Source organism: Miniopterus natalensis, chromosome 4 (genome assembly GCF_054644295.1).
Source record: "Miniopterus natalensis isolate mMinNat1 chromosome 4, mMinNat1.hap1, whole genome shotgun sequence".
Taxonomy (NCBI): Eukaryota; Metazoa; Chordata; class Mammalia; order Chiroptera; family Miniopteridae; genus Miniopterus; species Miniopterus natalensis.
The window spans coordinates 75,672,224-75,689,200 of record NC_142084.1 but is presented as its reverse complement, the minus strand read 5'-3'; positions in this window follow the sequence as shown (position 1 = coordinate 75,689,200).

The following is a 16,977-nucleotide window of genomic DNA, read 5'->3' as shown; positions in this document are numbered from 1 at the left end:
AGGATCCTCTGAATCTCCTCCGATTCCTTGCACCCCTGACCTGGTTAGTTGTCAAGGCCTGTTTACAATGATGCTGCAATATCCTTTGCCCACTCCTCTCTCCATTCCCACTGCCATTTTCCTACCCACACTCTCCTTACTCCTTTCCCGGGGCTCCTACCTGATTTCTCTGGCTCCATTTTTTTTTCTCTCTCTCTGATGCATCAGTCAGACGTCTAGGTAAAATTTTAATTCAAATAGGTCATTTTCCTCATCAAAAATTTTAAGTTTTTCATTACTAATGGAAGAAAAATCCAAATATCTTAGAATGAGACAGTCCAGCTTGAATTCTCTCTCCAACCTTACACTCCACTAACATTTTTTATATCTTCCGAGCTCATGCAGCAAACACTTCCAGAATACGATATGGCTTTATGATAGCTGTTCCAATTATCCATTGCAGCTTAAAAACTACTCTCAAAACTTATAACTTAAACAACCACTTCTTTTTATCATGTTTCTATGGGTCAGGAATTTAGGAAATATTTGATGGGCTTGCCTCTGATCCACATGACACCAACTAGGCTGAAGAACCTTTTTCAAAGGTGACTTCTTTGCCACATGTCAGCCATCTAGGTGCCCTTTGGCCTTCTCTGCACATGGCGTCTCACCCTCCTGGGCTTCACATGACTTGGGCATTTATCGTCTCAGAATAACCTAGTTGTTAACCTCTTTCGTGGTGGCTATTTTCCAACAGGGAGTTTTTCAAGACTGAACATTCCAAGAGACTAAGGAAGAAACATGAAGACTCCCTATGACTTATTCTTGGGAGTCATGCAGCAATCACTTCTTTATAGTGTGAGTTTCAGGGACAGTCCAGATTCAAGAAGAGAAAGCTATACAGAGGTGTGATCGAGGTGAGGTGTGGTTCTCTGAGGGTGCTGCTCTTTGAAGACTAACTAACACTGTACTCTTTACCCCTGGGGGAACCCTTAGAATAATATGAAGATACCGGGAGGGAATTCCAGAAAGAAAGAAAATAGGCCGTTATTAATACACACAGCAACTTTTCTCTCCCTTAGAACTCAGGAGCAAGAATTGGTGAAATGTGCACACGTGCATGCGTGCACGTGCGCACACACACACGCAGACACACAATGTGCTGCCACTTATATTTTGATTAGAGGCCAGAAAAGAAGCACAATAAACTGTGAATAGTTTTTTTTAATGAGATATGATTCACCATAAAATTGACCCTTTGGGTTTTAGAATAACAAATTGGGGACGGAAATATAGGAAATTTATTCAAGGTGTACACCTAATCCACCCAACCACATGCCATCCCTACAAAGTAAAATTTCACTTTAGATAGTAATTCCCCAAACCCAATCCACTTATACTCTGGATCTAATGGACCAAAATTTTCCTCCCTATTGCTAATAATTACCCTTTAACACCCAAATGAGGCCCCTCTCATCCATCAAGTCTTCCAGGGATACCTCCAAGTCACCATGATTCTTTTCTTTCTTGGAACACATGTAGTCTGTGTGATATCCTCACAATAGGTTGTAAATTATTTAGCACCATTGCCTTGTGTTTTTAACGGAATCAGAAAAAGTAGAGCTCGAATGGCAATGAAATATTATCTAGACCAATTATTTGTCTTTTCAGATGGTAACATGAAAGCTCAACATGAAGTTGAGTGACTTGAGCAAAGTCACACCAGCAGCAAAGGGCAGAGCTGATTTCTAAGTTAGTTCTCTAATGCTGTGTCCCCAACAGAGCATGTATGTGCGTAATCTTGTTTGTCTAGAAAGGGTAAAAACCTCTTCAAGAGTTAAAACACACTCCCTTTTTTGCCTCTGACATGGCACGTAACAGGGTAAATAGTAAGAGCTCAGTGTGTACTCTGTGATTTGGAGGCTGAGGGATAAAGTTTCCTTTTAAAATTAGCTTGAAAGGATGATGCTAGAGTTAAACCATGTTGCTGGCATTCTCTGAGACAGCTAAGGGAGATTAAAGATCCCTGAAAGTTGAATAAAATACAGTCTAAACAGCAAAATGGTTTGTGAGTCGACCCACTCCTAAGGTGATGGGTCTATCGCAGGTGAAGGGATACCAGAGCCTCTCCTCGGGGTCCATGGTGGGGGTTGTAGTGTCAGTCACCAAACACAGCTGTGCCCAGCAGTCTGGGAGTCCAGGGATGAAAACCCCATGGGACATTCCACAAGCACATGTGGGGAGCTCTGGGGAGTATCTGGGGGATGCCTGGGGTAGGATGGGGAGCTAATTTCCCAAAGCAATGCCAGGGGTGTTTGTTGAATTACACTTAGAGTTGCAAAAGATTAAACTTATGTGGCCTCATTACCCTGCTTTCCCTTTGGCTCTTTTCCAGTTGGTAGTGTATATGGCTTTCAAACCACTTTTCTAACACTAGGACTGCTGATAACTTGATATCACTGGTATGTAGCAGGACGAATTAGTTCATGCCAGAACCTGTTCTGATTGGTCAGTTGCCTACTGTTACAACCTGGTGGCAATGACCCATCCTTCAGTCACTTACCATGTTAGGTCCTGTGTTACAGTATCTGTGTTCTTTGCTTATCCTATGAGATGAAAGACTCACTGAAGGCACAGAGTAGGACGGCACAGCGTCTTCAATAGCTCCATGCAGACTGAGGAATTCTCAATAAACCTTTGTTGAGACAGTGCAGTTCAAGTCCTGGCTCTGAATTCAGGCTCTGTGTGACTTTGAGTTAGTTTGTAACCTCTGTCAGCACTAGTCTTTTCTTCTGAAAAATGGGGTAATAATACCTCCCTTATAAATTTGTTACTAGGAGTAAATGAGAAAAAAAAAAAAAAGCATGGAAAACACAGCGAATAAAGTATAGAACCCAGTGAATAAATGAAGCTGTTATTACTTGGGGCACACTGTCTGTTCGCCACGAGCCAGTCACCTCCCTTCTCCCCCACCTCGAAGTGGATCAAATCCTAAAGAATTTTCAGTACTGAGAACATTTCTGGCTCTCTAACACCAAGGCTCAGAGACGGGAACCATTACGGACTCAACAGCTCAAGTTGGCATTAATCCCTCCGACTGGACACTCCGTGGGAGACATGCCTCATGGGCCTCACAGAACCCACCGCTATCACGCAATGAAGGGAAGCCACTCATAGCGTGTTTCTGACCTGAGCCCGCATGTTGGCTGTACTCTTTCACAGAGTCTATTAGGGAAACAAATTCTGCATATCCTGCCAGGAAGGAAATCAAGGAACGGAGTCCAGGGAGGGCTACCTTTGATTCTCCATGTCACATGCTGGGTCCCTCTTGCTCCACAGTTCAGTTTCCAGAATTCCAAATTTCACTTCCTTCTATTCACGAAGGATTTTTTTTTTTTCCCCTTTCCCCCACTGCCCCAGAAAGGCCCTGAGAGAGCCTGAGCAAATGAACTTCCTCTTGAGGCTTTTTGGCATTGAACACAGGATGGCTTTTCCAGTTAGTTATGTTTCCCCAAACCCACTCCCTGGTCAAAGCAGCCAGCTTCGTGGGGTTTGCAGCCGACCTCAGCAGCACCAGGCCCCTGGGCTCTCCAGAAATGCTTTCCTCGGTGGCTTCCCATCCTTAGCCACTCCAACCCTGCAATTTTCCAGATGACTTGAGGTTTTGAAAGCCAATGAAGCAGCGAAACTGCTTCAGCTGCTAAATTCTTCCTGGATACACTCGGAAACGACAAAAAGCTGCCATATACAGCGATTTGAGTTTTGCAAACGCTTTCCTTTCGTTTTCTATATAAACTCATTAGTGGATCCCAATTTACTTGGAGATCAAGATCAGCTCTGAACTGGGTACATACGAACAGACGGAAAACCCCTTTTTATTAAGCCAAAGCAGACAATAATATTCAGGTGGCATTTTGTGATGTACGGGGAACTTTCACAGATGTTAAGCTCATTTGATCAGCACAACCAGTCAGGTGGGGCAGGTATTATAATCCCCAATTATAGATGAGGACACCAAGGCCCAGGTCTTGCCCAGTGAAAGGGCACTAGAAACAGAGCTGAAACCAACTTAAATTTCCTTATTTCAAATGCAGTGTCCTCTCCAGTACATCACAGTGGCCCAGAGGCTCAAGCTGAAACTCACATGCCTGCAGATGATGTGACCATTTCATTTCTAACCCTTCATTTGTTATCCGTAACTCCCTCCATCTTCCCCACTGGTCCCAATTTTTGATAATTAGATACCCAGTGTTTTGTTCACACTGATTTCTTACGGGAGATATTAGGTAAGTGCTCCTTTAATCTTAGATATAATCTCTAGCAAGCCTAATAACACGCTCTCCATGTTCTCTCCCTTAAGCACAGAGAGACACAAACTGTAATTCCTCTTAGATGAGAAGGGAAAGAGTGCCTGGTCTTGTCAGACACAAACAGCTTCTAAAACAGCTGCAGAGAGAACCGGTGTGACTGCTGCAGAGCAGAGAACGTGTCTCTAGCACGATGCGGCGCGATGAGACGTCCCCATTGTTTCTATGTGAGCTGCTCTTCTCTGTCGTGATGAGAGGCCTCCTGTAAGGCAGGTGATCTTTGGGGCTGAAGCAACTCCGCCAAGTGTGCAGCAAGCTTTGAAGAGGGGCCCTGCTCACCACCTCTTTCTGCCTCCCCCACCCAGCCCCTGCAACCGGACACCTGAGGCTGGGCAGCTTCCTAGGATCCTTGAGAAGTGCAGACACATTAGTAAGCAAATGAGCCACAGCAAGAAACCCAATGTGTCTGAGGGTGACTCAAAGATGTTTTACCTCTTAAATACACTGATATGCCTAAAGAAAATTGCTTCCTATTTAAGATTTCATAGGGATCAAGGCTATACACAAATACTATACTCAAGTGATCACAGTAATTTAAAAATAATAAAGCCCCGGCTGGGTGGCCCAGTTGGTTGGAGAGTCGTCCCATACACCAAAAGTTTGCAGGTTCAATTCCCAGTCGGGGCAAGTACAGGACCGATGTTTCTCTCTCACATCCTTATTTCTCTCTCTCCCCTTTCTCTCTCTCTAGAATCAACAAAACATAGCCTCAGGTGAGGATTAATAATAATGATGATGATGATAATGATAATAATAAACATCATTCCTGGTTATGGAGTATTTACTCTTGGCCAAAAACTACATTATGTACCTTATCTCTAGTTCCCATAATAATCCTGAGAAGTGGACAGGATGATCGCCATATGGCAGATGAGGAAACTGAAGCCAAAGAGGTTAAGGAACTTTCACACAGTGGCACCTCTGATAACTAGCAGTGCCCCCAAGAGCCAGGCATATGCCAGCAGTGGGAATGGGTGTCTATGGCTGCTGTGATGATTGACGTCTGGCTGGCCTACTTCTCAGCTGGCAGAGTAATACAAGGTGCTGGTGGTGTAAAGCAGAAGTAAGGTAGGTGGTTGGCCCACTCACAATCCTAGGATCTTCTTTTAGCACAAGTTCCAGTGCTGATCACGTTTGGGGAGAGTGAATGGAGAGAGTAGCTAGGGATCATTCAGGCCATTTCTTTGACTAAATTAACATACTTTTTCTTTCCAAACTACATTCCCAGTAGCCCTTGTAGATAAGAGAAATGAATAGATTATCCCAAGGGTCTATTGGTGGCGGGGGGGCGGGAGGAAGCACAACACATTCAATCCCCTCAATAATTTTCAGGTTTCTTTAGAAGCATTTTTTTTCCTGTGGATATAAAACCAAGGTCATAAAATTTCTCAGTGAATGAAGAAACTGAAATACAATCTGCAATTCACCATCTGGCATCTGCTTAATAATGAGTCTGGGGGAAGGGAAGAGAAGCCAACTTTTAAAAATGTTTCCCAGATAAACCAGCCTGACAGAGAAATCCTTGTCTCTGGCATCAATGCCACTGGAATCTGGGGACTAATAGCCACTCCATCTCTGCCTGACGTGGTGGGAGGTGGATGGAAGGACCTTTCATTCAATCTCAACTCTGTGCTGACCAGTTATGGGATATGGGACAAACCACCAATACTCACCTCAAAGTCTGTATCAATACAACTGAAAATTGTATTAGATTTATCGCCCCCAACATTCACATTTTTACAAGTAGAGCTAGAAGCCCATCGTGGCTTGTTTATCCACACAGCCACTACCTTCTTACTAATCTTTATCAAGGAGGCGAGGCCAAGGCAGCACAGTTGGACCATGAGTCAGCAGGTCCATGAGGATGGCTACTCGAGAGTATTATAAGGAGGTTTTCTAAAATGGATGTTTCTAAAGTGGAGGAGTTCAGCAGGTAAGAATGGAGAGGGAGGCAAGCACAGCCAAGGGGATTGCCAGTATTGAGGGTCTAAGAACCAGCCAGAGTAACCTGATTAGAAAATACCAAAGTATAAGACAAAGAAGAAAGTAACCATGGGAACTTTTGCATTGCTGATGTTCTCCTGTTTTATGAGTAGTCAGTTTTCAAATACCAAGAGGAACACTGCCTGTGAGTTTCAGTAGATTCAAGGGCAAAGCAAGAAGTGGACGACAGCACAGAGTTTCCAAAAAGCAACCGTATTGGTTTCCTAGGCCTGCCTTGGCTAACAGGGGAAGGGGGCAGGGAGGCTCAAAATAACAGAAATGTGTCCTCTTGTAGTTCTGAAGGCCAGAAGTCTGAAATCAAGGAGTCAGCCCCATTGGTTCTTTCTAGGAGCCCAGGAGAAGAATATGTTCCATGCCTCGATCCTGGCTTCTGGTGGTGGCCAGCAAACGTTAGCACTCCTTGGCTTGTGGCGGCATCATTCCAATCTCTGCGTCCATCTTCACGTGGCTTTCCTCCCTGGATATCTGTGTACCCACTCCTCTTCTCATAGGGACACCAGTCATCATCAAACTCTGAGCCCACCCCAATAACATATGACCTTGTCTTGTTTTTTTTAATATGTCTTTATTGATTTCAGAGAGACGAAGGGAGAGAGAGAGATAGAAACGTCAATGATGAGAGAGTCATTGATCGGCTGCCTCCTGCACATCCCTGGCTGGGGATCGAACCCGCAACCTGGGCATGTGCCCTGACTGGGAATCGAACCTCAATCTCCTGGATCCTAGATTGATGCTCAACCGCTGAGCCACTCACGGCAGGGGTATGACCTTGTCTTAACTTAATTATATCTGCAAAGATCCTATATCTAAATAATGTCACATTCTGAGCTTCCAGGTGGACATGAATTTGGGGAGGACACTATATAACCCACCCTCTAGAGCAACTAAACGGTGAATCCCTTCTCTTTGCTGAATTTCACAGGGCTGTAGCCATGTGAGGGACCATAGAGAAAATCGGCATGGTCCTGTAGGTTCATAATTTATCACATTTCTCATTTACTTTGCATCTTCTCCCATAGACAAAGAGACTTAACGACAGGGCCAATTTCTTATTAGTTTCTGTGTCCCAGGGCTGGAGACAGCATCCAGTAGGCATTCGGTAGACAGGACCAGAACCTCGAAGCCCGCACGGAGGCTTTGGTGCGAGCCTGAGATCAAAGAGCTCCTGCTCTGGTGGCTGGGATTACTCAGATCATCAGTAGTTTCTTTTTCTTCTTCTTCTTTTTTTTCCTTCAAGGAGGGAACAAGGAACGTGAATCGATCCATGGGAACAGCCTTCTAGATGGCAGAGACCAAAGATTCATGTGACTCAGTTGTGGCAATAAAAGGAGGGTCCTGCAGTTTTAAATAAGCTCCTCGTCGCCATTTCCTCCCTTCTTCCCGGATATCTATTTTGGGCTTTCCAGTCCATTCCAGGAATTCCCCGGCAGCCTGCTAAATTGTCTGCACCCGCATTGTGCTTGGTGCTAAAGCTCTCTTCCTTTTCTTGAAGGATGTTTGGGTGGGAGGTAGAAGGACCGGCAGACGTGTCTCTGGGAGGAAAACATATCCCTTATTCATGCGGGCTGGGTATTACAAAGGCAGAGTTAAACTCAGGAAATACAGTAACTTAATTCATGCCTGTTTCGTATGCTGCCAGAAAACATGCAATTTAGGCTCAAAAAAGTTACCAGACAGGAAAAAAAGTTCCCACTGACACAATCCATGGTCAGAGTACATTCTTGAGTTCTACCATGTACCCATGAGCACAACACTGAGCTTGTCAGGACCTTGAGCAAACTCAAAAAATCAAGGGAGAAAAAATGCAAGTTAATTTATTAACTCGTTCCAGGCACAAGTGCTTGGGCATCAGCTCTGCTCTCGCTCCCTAGAATATGATCTTTCTTAATGAAGTAAAGAACTGAGCCTCAAACCAGCAGAGTCAGTAAAACTGATCTTCAGCTATTCCTACCTCAACTTCCCAATTCCCATTCTACCCCGGGTCAACTCTCCTTCCCCAACTTCCTTCCACGCCAATCAAAATCTGTGCTCAAACTCCACGCTCAGCCTAAATAAGGATGACCAGTGGCAGTGTAAACACGACTCTCAGCCTCTGTGTTCACCAGAATGTCAAGGGTACTTGATTTTCCATGCAGGTTCCCAGGCACCATCCTCAGGCACGCTGCAGCAGCAGTCTGTGGTGGGCCTGAGCATCTGCACCTTCTCTAGGCAATTCATGGATTCCAACAGATGCTCCAGACTGGGGGAAATAAAGCTTCCCCAATATTCTTAAAACTATGACCCAGCCTTGGGAAACCCCATCTATTTTACAGAATAGCGAGTGAGGGAAACTTTACAAAGAACAGCCCCTGATGAAATATGACTATAAATTTCCATTTTGATAGAGCCTTGACCCAGAATTTTCCAAGTCAGTTTCACTTTTAGACAGGTGAGGGTCATTTAAAAGAAAATGTTGGAGCATAGATGCCCCACGAAGCACCCGGTCCTCAGGAAAGGGCACCCTATGAATTTCAAAATTCCTGAAAGCTCAAATCACCTACTGTGTGCCAGACACTGGATTGGTATTTCCTCACGTGTTGTTATTATTATGTTTAATCCTCACAAGAACACTGAAATGCCAACCCTATGAAGCAGATGTTGTCCATCCACATTTCAATAGATAAAGAAACTGAGGGTCAGAGGGGTAACTGACTTGAACAAGGGTGTAGAGTTGGGAAGTGGCAGCACCCAGTTTTATTCCAAGCCTCCTGGCTTCAAGGCTCCAGTGTGTTGTATTAGATCCCAGAGCTGCCTTTAATTGCTGGCCCGAGCATAACTGGAAGGCAATGACCTAGGTACCAAATCACTGAAGTGAATTAGAGTTGAAATTAGACTGCTAGATGACTGATAGGCTAATCCCCAGAGATCGTGCTTATTTTCCAAAATGCAGCTCCTCAGCACTGTTGACCTTACTTCCCCAGGATACGGGAATATGACCATGATCATCCTCCCCACATGTCCACCCCACCCCACCCCCAGAGATTCACCCCATGCTCCAAATTGCCAAACAAAGGCTACAGGGTCCTAACCAAGGAGGCTGAATCAATTACATACAAGCCCATAAACACTTCTTTATCCCTCACTCAGGGAACATTCTGGCAGAATCTTTCAAGGATAGACTTTGGAGAGTTTCTACCTACAACAGCTGCCCTTGAAGCTGTGTTAGCTTCCACCTGTATGAAAGGAAAGAACCAGGGAAGAGCCCAAAATGTGGTTTTCCCTGAACCACACACCTTCCAGAAATAGCCCTGATCTCAAGTAATAAAAGTAAAGATAACATTTCCAAGGTCTGGGATGGGGAAATGAGCAAAAAATAGAATGTTTAATCAATGCAAACATTCTTGGAATCTGAAACATCTGGGAGAGCTGGGTGGCTGTGCTGGGAGCCGGAAAAGGGGGGAGGGGTGGTGGAGACTTGACATTCTTATCCAATGTTTATCTAAGCGGGAGCTGAATAACCTGCTCTCAGCTGCCCCAGCAGCCCACATGGTAGCTATTCATGCTCCTTACTAAATACAAGGATATCTCTCACTCTGAGAAAATCCAAGATTCCATCATCTAACTTTACCAGATTAATATAAACTAGGGACTGATTACATATATATGTTTAGAACTGCCTAAGCATCTGTAACCCACAACTGCCCTAGTGGGTAAATAAGGTTCCTTTTTACGTGTGTGTGTGTGTGTGTGTGTGTGTGTGTGTGTGTGTTTAATTTGCGTGTTACTTCTTAGGAAACCTACAGCTGTGCAAAATAAAGCCCTCTGCACATTGGAAGTTTAATTCAGAGACAGAGACTTCCCTGAAAGCTAATGACAGTCTTGTAGGAATATCTGGACTACCTGAACAGATACCTACACACTGACATTCTAGCTATTCCTTCCCTCCCTGTTTTATACCACTCATCCCCAGAATGCCCTTAATGGCAAAGAAAAATATGTGATGAAAAACATAAACTGCTTATGTAAACAGAGTGAAGATAACTCTTGTTATGGCTCATATTTCTTAACCTGCCATTCAGCACAGATCCGGCCCCAGGCCATCAAGGTAAAGTAGTTTTAAGCCCAGCCCCAAGAGAGCCACATTTTCCCCCAAGGTGTGCACCAGCAGCTGGACCTTCTCCATGCTGTAGGGGACTGTCCTGTTCTCTGCAACAGCATCGCGAGCCCTAGCACATAGTAAGTGGACAAAAGGAATCGCTGAAAGAATAGGTGCTTGGTCAATGAATTAAAAAATCATTATTATTGCTTTTCTTCCTCTCCTCCACCTTACCATACATTACCTCACTGACCCCCATCCCAGTTCCAGCAAATAGGTATTATCATCTTCATTCGACAAAGGAAGCTTCCGGAGTGCAAGTAACTTGTCCAAGGTCACTCACTAGGAAGGCATGGAAGTGAGATCGAACACTGATTTACTCGTCAGGCTTCTAGCATTACACCTTGCCGTGTGTCCTCCATCACACGTTCTTTCTCCTTCACCTTTGCCCACAAAGCCGTGAGCCAAAGCCCTTAGGTTTGGCTCTTTCATCTCCAAGCCAACAAATCTTGTCATGAGAGAGGTCATCTTCGTGATAAAGCAGCAGCGACAATAACATAGGAGTTGCCATGTTTGTCGCATGTCTGTGTTGCCCTATACCTAGCACAGTATCCCAGACAGGAATTAAAGTAAGATCCAATAACTGATTAACAGTAGAGATAGTCAGGCGAATACCATTAATATCATCAACTTGTAGAAGCAAACAGAGGTACAGAGAGGTCAGGGCAATTGCTTACCCATCCCTTTGTTTCTGCCTTGCTGAGAGAGGGTTCTGCACCTTTATCCTGAAGGTCCTCACAGCCTCTACTTAGAAGCAGCCCAGGCCCCTCTGTCCCAGCTGCTCGCTCAGCTAGTCTGCTGCCTCCCCAAAGTCTCAGCAGTCGACTGATGTACTTGGCCACCAGAAGACTCTCCATTCCCATCATGGTGCCACTCTTATATTCTCTTTACAGCACTTACAGGAGAGAGAGAGAGAGAGAGAGAGAGAGAGAGAGAGAGAGAGAGAGAGAGAGAGAGAGAGAGAGAGGGAGAAATGGAAATTTCCCTGGGAAATAAGCAAGTTTGGGGGAAAGATCAGTGCTTCCTTTCACTATAGGCATCCTCTATATTACAGAATAACTCTGTGACCAGAGAATGAGCTGGGAAACATATCTGGGTAAAGTAAATCTTATTTCCTTATTGTTTCTATTTTTTTAATGTGTTATGATGATAAAAGTTTTACATGAGACTGAACTGACAATGTTTGGTGTGGAAAGGGGTTGGATTTGGCCAATTATACAGCAGGTTAAATGCTCATCACAGCAGTAGAGCTGCAGTGACTAAAATGACAGCATCAAAGACTTGTGGAACGCTGATTCCAGTTCAGCATCAACCTTTCCTTTGTAGAATTCCTAGCAGCTCCCAACTCTTTCCTGACTCCGGACATCTGCAGTTCATCTGCTTTCCCAGATCCTAGGATTTGTTCCCATAGTGGGAGAGTCCCTGACTCCATTCTTCAAATTCCCAGAATTTTGTTTCCTTCTTTCCTTTGTCAAGATATTTATAATGTTGGATAGAACCTCAGTGAGGACCATAAATTCACATTATGCTTATTTAAAGTGAATAATTTACTACTCTAGCAATACAGTAAGTCTGACATTTACTTGGAATGAAGGCTGCCCATAGGGGTACTCCTATTTTATTTATTTGTTAAGATTCTCTCTGTGATTAAAGGTGTCACTTTATGCTTAAAGGCAACAACACATCTAGATTATTTTTCTCAACTGAAGTGTCAATTAAGTCACTAGTGAAGCCTGATGTGTAGCTCCTAAGACATTAACTCACATTCAAATGTACAAATAAGTAGACCTCAGTGTATTTCTGAATCTCCAGAAAAAATAATCATTTTATTTAGACTTATTAAAGGCGAAGATACTAACATGACCATCAGGTGGCTTAAGGCTCATCTACCATAAACAGAAAGTAAACAGCTAAGATTAAAATAGACCAACAAGGATGTCACTCTTCCCCAACTCTGAATAGTTTCTTTGATTTTAACTACTTGAGGACTATGCTAAGCACTTTATGTTCATTACCTCACTGAAATATTCCAGCAATTCTAAAAGAACAGTATTAATTATTTTGATGATGGGGTGACCCTCAATCATATTTAAAAATGTAGAAGTAACATTTTTGGTTGTGGATTGTGGCATCGGACTTTCCAGCAGTATATACAGGTAAGATTATTCTACTAGAAATATGGGCTGAATGCTGATTTATGAAACAAGGATAAATCTCTCAGAGACTGTGTTAAGCAAAACAAGCCAAACCAAAAAAAGAATGCAAATACTATGTTCTCCATATATGAAATTCAAGGACAAGCAAAACTGATCTGTGGTCCAAAAGTTTAAAAAATGGTTCCTTCTGGAGGATGCAACCAACTGAGAAGAAGCATGAGGGGACTTCTCAAGGTGTTGGACAAGTTCCATATTTTGAACTTGATAGAGAATACACACCAATTCTCTGTACACTTAAAAAATTGATTAACTGTATACTTAAGATTAATGCCTTCCATAGACTGAATGGTTGCAGCCCCACAATATTCATATGTTGAAACCCTAATCCCCAGTGTGATAGTATTTGGAGAAGGGTCCTTTGGGAGATAATTAGATCATGAGAGTGGAACCTCCTTATGAGATTAGTGCCATAGAAGCAAGGACTTGAGACCTTGCTTCCTCTCTCTCTGACCCCCACCATGTGAGGACACACTGAGAAGAGGAACCAGGAAGGGAGCCTCTCACCGGGAACTAAATCAGCCAGCACCTTGATTTTGGGTTTCCCAGCCTCCAGAACTGTAAGAAATAAACTTCTGTTGTTTAAGCCACCCTGTCTATGGTATTTCTGTTATAGCATCCCAAGATAAGACCGTGCCCTTGGCACACTTTACTGGAGGTATGAGTTAAGTCAATTTTTAAAAAAGAAAAGAAAAATAAATCTAGGCCTGGGGTTCAAGAGTAAAGAGGGGCCTGAGATACGGGTTTGGGAGTCGTTGGCCTAGAACTTGATGAGACTTCTCAGGAAAAGCAGAACCAACACAGTGTAGAACTCAACTCCATCCATTGTTCCCTGGGGTTGTGCAATTCATAACGTTCACAGCCAAGTGCAGCCGTTCTCAGGAGAGCATGTGGAATGAGGAGAACATTCTGTGAGTGAATGAGAAGAATAGAAAACAGGGGAACATGAGCATGTGAAGGACAGATGGAAAAAAAGAACCACGGAAAGAGGCACATCTTACCTCAGGGGCCCTGTGCATTGCCTACCAGGCACACTAACTGATACATAAGAGCTGCTGAGTTCATGAATGCCCAGACACAGAGAAGAACAAATGAGATGGACCACTACAGCTTTCACAGCTGAAAGGGAATGGGAAAAAATTTTTAGAAGATACCAACTGTGAGAAAGCAGTTTTAAAGATGAGAAGGGGAAACAGTGAGTCCAGGTCCTGGTTTAGACAGAGCAGGGCAGGAGGGCCCAAGGGACAGGAACAAGGCCCTGGGTGGCCTGCTTAGTGGCTGGGTCCTAAGGAAGAGCAACGGGCCTTGGAAAGAGAAAGCAGGCACCTGCTAAAGATAAAACCACCATTTCTTCTTACATTTGTCCTGAAGACCAGCTCAACTTGACAAAAAGGAAAAACAAAAAAACAGACTGCATTCGAAACAAGTGAAACCACATTGCTGTTTGTGACTCATCTACTACCCAAAATGACTTCGGCTTTAGAAGAGAGATCAGTTATGCTGTCAGTGTGCAATCTGGGGAACCGGGGTCTGCTTCTTAGGGTCTATGACCAAGCACAGCCCCACGAGCAAAAGTCTGGGGGTGTTTCTTTTTTTTTAAACGGGTCAACCGATGGAGCCTTAACACTCCCATTACATCTTTCCCCAGGCAGAAGGGTTGCTAACTGCAGAGAGTGACGTCAGTCCAGGCTTGTAATGGAGCAGCCCGGGGATGGGCACAATCAAATGTTGCTCAGGTTGGGGTTTGGTTCCCACCCGCCACCTTTCATCTGGAGTATCTCGTAGCACTTTACAGGAGATAGTTAATTAGGCTTCCGGAGGCCTCGGGCAGGAACGTGCATCCAGGCTGCACTGACGTCAGTGACTGTGGAAGAAGACACGCTCAAGGACTAATTACTTCGCATTTGTAAGTATCGTCTCCTTTCACACGGGATCACACCACATTTTCCCAAGGTAAGTAAGGGAGTGAACTGTGCTCTTTCTGGGAGGTCTAGAGCCTATCTGGGGAAGGAGAATCTAGTCACAAACTATTTCTTCCTGTGCTCAGGTTGACACAGGGGTCCTTGAGCATTGAGAACCCACAGGCATTTGTGTCATTGGAACAATCAATGTCATCCATGGCCATCAAGCTCACTCAACTGATAAAAGAAGAGGAAGGAAGCTAGCCCATATTCAGAACCTCCATCTCTGAGCTCCCTGGAGCTTACCCTGGAAAACCCCACCAAACAGGTGACTAGGTCTTCAACTGCCCACCTTACCCTCAGCCTGTGCTCCCTTTCTGCCACTGCCAACCCATCTTCCGTTCATCAGTGCCTTCGGGTTTTTATATCCCAGGTTCCATACCTAAGGCTCTTACGCTTTCACACACTTTTTATTACCTATCTCCTCGTTAATACTGATAGATCCACTTTATAGAAACCTCTTGTTTAAAATCACCCATTAACCCTGAATACCAGACCTGGAATCTCCATCTCCTGACTTCCAGGCCAGCGGAGTTGTCTTAGACTAACCTTCCACCATGATCTTTCCTTGGCTTTTCCCAAGTCTACCCTCCAAAAGAGCTAGCCATCAGTTACTTTCACTCGAACCTGAGGTATTATGATGCCTGCACTCTATGAGACAATTGTTTTTCAAACAGTGTCCTCATTTTGAAATAAAAGGATTCCCCCCTACAGATGGTGGAGAGGGGCACAGAGCGTGAATATAATGTTCATTTCGACGGAGAGTTGCACTCAGAGTAGTTTAATGTGAGTGGTCTCTCCATAAGGGGACTTTAATGTGGGGGTCTTCTCCATAAGAGAAGAACACCCGAAGAGGAGTAAGGCCCCTGTGTGCCAGTCACTGTGAACTGCCAGTCATGCGAGGGGTAGGCCTGAGCCCACCATCCCAGGCTGGGGGTGGCCAGAAGACTGGTACAATCGCAGCAGGAGTTATACAAGTGTTCATAGTTTTACTTTGTTTTCATTTTCCACCCTGATGAAATACTTGCCTCTCTTACATAGTCACCAAAAAGACACGACAATTTATGAGGTTGAGTTCATGTGTTTTGTATAGCTCTGTCACATTTCCAAGGGTTGTGAGCACTGTTCTCTGTGAGGTGGTGGGCATGAGCCCTTCTGCTAGTGCCCTCGCTTCTGCCTGGTGGGCCTTTGTGATCTCAGGCCTGGATGTGGTGCCCCTCTGAAACCCCACGGCCTTGGCAATCGCTCCGCACCATCCTTGGAGAAAGTGTCGGTTTCCCCCAAAGCAACAGTGTAATTGCCTGCCTGCTACTCCTCCTCATCGGGGAAAGGCTCCTGCTCACTGCTCACTGTCAGTCACTTCCTTTGTCTTCTGTTGGGTCTCAGTAATTGTACTGGTTTTACAACAGTTCAAGAACATTAGGAAGATGGCATCAATTATATGTGGAATCTAAAAACAGTCCAACTCATCAAAACTGAGTAGAAAAGTAGTTTCCAGGGATGGAATGTGGAAAAAATAGGGAGAGGTTGGTAAAAGGTTTCAAATATAAGTTATGAGCTTGAAGAACATCTAAGGGTCTAATTTGTAACATGGTGCCTAGAGTTGACAACCCTGTTTTGTATTTTGTATTTATAACTGAAACATTGCATTTCTAATTAAAACACTGTATACGTAATTGAAATATACTAAGAGGTTAGAACTTAAAGGTTCTCACCAAAAATAAAATAATGATAAGATAAAATGTGAGGGGATGGATGTGTTAACTCAATGAGGAATCTGTTCCAATCATCACTTTAAATATCTTAAATTTTACTTGTAGATTATACCTAACTACAGCTGGGGTGGGGGGGAGAACATTAGGAAGGATTTCATCGGACTCTCCCCTCTGACTTTGGGGAAATAATTTAACGACTGAAGCTTCAATTTTCTCATCTGTAAATGGGCACGATGATGACAATTCCATAAAATTACTTTGGGCGCTCGATCAGATCACATATGGGTAAGCCTCAAATAAGCTTTCAATAATACCAACTGAACTTCAATCTGAAGTATTCTGAATCTTTCCAACACAGATTTTATGTGAGATATATGTGTCATTCATTTTGATTAAAAAAAAAAAAAAAATTAATGCTGCTCTTTCAAGTTCTTTTTTTTTCCCAATCCTTTTCTCGCTAACAAAAAGGTGGTGTGTTTCCTTAGGACCTTTATACAGCCTTATAGTATTAAAAATGCTTTCCTAAAATCTGTCATATTTTGTTCATCTTCCATGGTCATTTTTGACCCTTCTCTGGAATTTAATCTTTGTTTAAAAGCAATG